The sequence below is a fragment of the Mastomys coucha genome, unplaced genomic scaffold (genome assembly GCF_008632895.1).
Source record: "Mastomys coucha isolate ucsf_1 unplaced genomic scaffold, UCSF_Mcou_1 pScaffold1, whole genome shotgun sequence".
Lineage (NCBI taxonomy): Eukaryota > Metazoa > Chordata > Mammalia > Rodentia > Muridae > Mastomys > Mastomys coucha.
In genome coordinates this window covers 21,554,649-21,558,915 of record NW_022196891.1, presented here as the reverse complement: position 1 = coordinate 21,558,915, position 4,267 = coordinate 21,554,649, and the positions used below count along the sequence as shown (strand labels likewise).

Genomic DNA, 4,267 nt, shown 5'->3' with positions numbered 1-4,267 from the left:
TGGGGGATACCTCACCACATAACCAAGGAAGCAAATTCAGCCCCTATCTTAGCTTATCTTCTTGAGACGGTGACTCACTATTAACTGGCACTTTCCCCGTAGGGCAGGTAACTGGCTGTCTCTGTCTCCCCTGTCCTGGGATCAGAAGTGTGCACCACCATGCTCATTTCTTAAGCTGGGTGCTGGGGATTGAACTGAGGTCTTCCTTCTTGCACAGCAATCGCTTTACTGACCCCCCAGCCTCTGTTGTTCCCTATCAAACAGGCATGGCTAAGGTGACTGGTTTGGAACAGACCTGCAATGACTGGCTCTATAAGATTTCGCAGGCAGGTGGAGCGGCAGCTTCTTTAAGTCTCGTGCTTGCAGATGACCTTTTCCAGAGATAAAATGCATATAAGGGGCCATACGCGCTACATTTAACAGTGCTCCAGGGACATCGTCAGGGAAGTAACAGTTACTATCGAGCGATGGTGTCTCCATTATTAACTTCCAGGCGAGTTTCTGAGCAGTAATCCAGTTCCTCCCAAGAAAAGCTATCTCCTCAAGCTTTAAGCATCGATTCTGACTGGCCAAGCCATCCTTAGTCAATGTCGGAGGAAAATGTGGGAAAAGCAGGATAGGCAAAGAAAGTTACTTTGACTCATCTGACTAGCTCAGTTTCAAATACAAATTGATAAATAGTTCACTCTGTGTGTGTGTGTGTGCAAGCCCAAGGATGATCTCAGGTGTCATCCTTAGACATACTATCTCACTCCCTCATTGACTTGGATCTTACCAGTTAGGCTAGATTGCCTATCCAGTGAGTCCCAGGGATCCTCTTATCACTGTCTCTCGAGTGCTGGGATTACAAATGTACACCGCTACCCCTGGTGTTTATATGAAAGCTGGAGATGCTACTGAGATCTACGTTCTTGCAAAGCAAGCACTTTGCCACCTGAGCTCCCCCCCTGCCCAGCAGCTTATTACAGGGAAAGACCAGTCTTTGACCTGGACTGGGCCTATGGGAATCCTCTTTTTATTCTAGTTGTGCATTCTAGTCTTCTCTATGACATATCTGAGAGTATATGATATTTCTCTTGTGATTACCTTTTTAACTTATTTCATGCCAAGTTACTAAGATATCATCATGTGTAAGTATAAAATTAGGAATGGGACCAAGAGGAGGACATTAGTCAATGAGGAAGGACCGAAAACAGACAAAGGACACATGAGTAGAGAGTGATGATATACAGTTAAATGTCTCCATCATAGCCCCTCCCCCTTTGTGGTGGATAAGATAATTAATACTGAAAACGTAAAAGTCCAAGTAAGACTCCATGGTTTCATAATGGCTGTTCTATCAGCTCACTGAGATGGATAGAACTTGGGACTGGACAAATGTTTGCATGGCTTCCTTAAACTAGCTGTGTTACGTTTTGTTAATCGTGTCTTAGTTAGAATAAGGTGTTTGGAGGGGGGGAGGGCTGGAGAGATAGCTTAGTGATGAAAAACACGTGCTACTTTTCCAGAAGACCCGAGTCTAATTCCCAGCTCCCACAGGCAGCTTATAGCTAGCTGCCGGTCACCTACTCCAGAAGAACCCAACACCTCTGGCCTCTGAGGGTACCCACATTCATGTGCACATATCTACACACAGACAGACATACACACATAATTTTAAAAAATAAATAAAAAGAGTGATTTTCATTGTTTTTACAAAGTTATCTCTGTTCTTACTGGGAAGATCCTTCAAACAGGTCTTCACTCCTCCGCACTTAGAAAAGACTTGAAGTTGAATTGTTCTGAAATTTAAGACTCTTCCCTCCCTCTCAACTCCGTACTTCCAGATGTTTCTGTTTCAGAAGGGTTGCTGTCTTTGATTTCTAATGGAATATGTTCCTTCTCAACTTGGGATTGTCCAATCTTATGGATGGGTAAGCTTTCTCTATGATGTCTTGTGAGAGGTCTATTCATTTTCTGACCCCCCTGCTTAATCCATGCCACTTGTCTTAGTTTCTGTGGCTATGATAAAGCAACATGAAAATAAATGCATTATTGTTGTTGTGGTTGTTGTCATTGTTGTTGATTATACAGTCTCTCTGCACTGCCCTGGCTGGCCTGGAGCTCACTACTATAGATCAGGGTGACCTTATCTCCTGCTTCTGCCTTCTGAGTGCTGGGATTAAAGGCTTGTGCCACCATGTCCACTTAGACTCTGCAGCTTAGAATTGTCAGCCAAATAATTTCTTTCCTCTCTTAAGTTTTTGGTTATACTGGCTTCATAAATAACCCATCATCACCTGCCCAGAGATAGTACATACCCACAATAGCAAGTGCTCTCAGCTTTTCCCAGGTGCTTACCTCTAGCCCATGAACCCTACTGGGCTATGTGTGGTTGGTGTCTTTTTCTTCTCCCAGCCTAAGATTACTGGGAGGAAGTTACCATTTCTTTGAAGTCCATTGTTTCAATAGTCTGCTCTCTTTCTCTCTCTCTCTCTCTCTCCCTCTCTTGTTTGTTTTGTTTTGTTTTTTGAGGCAGGGTTTCTCTGTGTAGCTCTGGCTGTCCTTGAACTCACTCTGAAGACCAAGCTGGCCTCAAACTCAGAAATCTGCCTGCCTCTGCCTCCCAAGTGCTGGGATTAAAGGCGTGCATCACTACTGCCCGACCCTAGTTTCATTCTCAAGAGGACTTTTCCTTTTGTAATAAACTCTCTATAAGGGTTTAATATTATCACATGTAGATGCATACATGATGCACATATGATGTGCATGTGAAGTTCAGAAGTGAGACTCTACAGGAGTTGGTTTTCCTTTTACACCATTTAATTAGTCAAGGATGGAGCTCGGATCACAGACAGTATTTTTGACAGAAAAGTATTTTAAATGTGTCCCCCCCCCCCGTTTTTCTTCTTTTAGATGAGGAGTTGTTGCTGGTAAATCTAGCTCCTGCATTCATTCTTCCACTTAGAGCAGCTCCCCAGAGAGAGCAGGGAGGTATGTCCATTCTATGGAGACATGCTCTCCTATGGGAATTAAAAACATGGGTGTAGAAATACAATCAGAATCCAAAAGATCCACTCATCCTTTTAACTATTAGACAAAATGTGAATATGAAATTAGTAATTAGCTTAGATTGATACCTCATCTGGTTGGCAACATAGTACTAAGAGCGTGGTTAAGACCATTCATTATTTTTATGCCTTCTATGACTGGTTCTCGTTTATACGATGGCTATGAAGGAAGGAAACGCAGAGCCATCCATTAGCAAACACAGAGGGTCTGTGACTGTTTAAGCATCCAGCGGAGTCAGTGAGCCACATTAACACCTGATTAGGAGCATTTCTGGTCACCGCTAAAATCAAGGGGACAGGCTCTGCTCTAAAAGGACAGCTGATAATAGTAACAGGACAAGACATACCCTCCTCCTGTCTCATTTTCTACCAGGAGTTTCCCATCAAAACTCCCAGCTGCTGCTCCCATTCTTATCCAATCACCACTCAGAGATGATCACAACAGGACTTCAGGTGACATCTTTGGGATTTTCATTAAAAGGAAAAAAAATATGTATTTTTAATGGTATCTTACAAAAAAAGACCTGAGTAATTTGAGGGAGAAAATTGACTGTTTGCATCATACTGGGATTTCAAGATTAAATTATATTATATTGGACTTACGTGGAGTTGAGAGACTGAGAGTTAGACAGACTTTCTGGTAGGCAGAGACAGGGGCTATGGTTGGGCAATAAAGGCAATTAACTTCCATGATGGTCCCCTTCCTCACTCTCCATACAGGAGACAAAAGCCTGGCAGCTTATAGCAAAGGCTTTTGCTCCCTCTTGTGCCCCCTGCTGATGGACCAGCTCAGCAAGTTCTAGACTCAGATCAGCACAGGCTTACACAGTTGTGGGCCAGTCAGCTATCCTTTCTTTCTTTAAACTGATCACTAAATTGGGGTAGGAAAGCCTTTTAGAGACTTCAAACACCCCAGACCCAGAGGAGACACTGGATTGGCTTTGGTTTTCAGATTTCTCTCAGCAAAGCAGAGGATCTTTTTCTCCATGTAGCTCTGGCAGTCCTGGAAGTCACTGTATAGATCAGGTTAGCCTCAACAATGCTGGAGTCACAGTTGTACACTAGAACACCTGACTTTTCCCGCAAGTGCTGGGGATCTGATCTCAGGTCCTCATTCCTGCACAGCAAAGACTTTACCACTTGGCTAGTTTCCTGGCCCCTAATTTTTTCTCTTTTTCTTTGAGACAAGGTCTCATGGATCCATCTGTCTCCACTTT

The 4,267-nt window shown here is 43.4% G+C and overlaps 1 long non-coding RNA gene across 1 annotated transcript in view; it reads right to left on the bottom strand.

The window, feature by feature from the left end:
- Positions 1-2,780: 2,780 nt before the first annotated feature.
- The window catches only part of LOC116070035, a 12,780-nt gene continuing 11,293 nt past the window's right edge, over positions 2,781-4,267 (bottom strand). The window contains exon 2 of the long non-coding RNA XR_004110257.1: positions 2,781-3,002. This is a non-coding gene — a long non-coding RNA (uncharacterized LOC116070035). The remainder of the gene's footprint in view (positions 3,003-4,267) is intronic.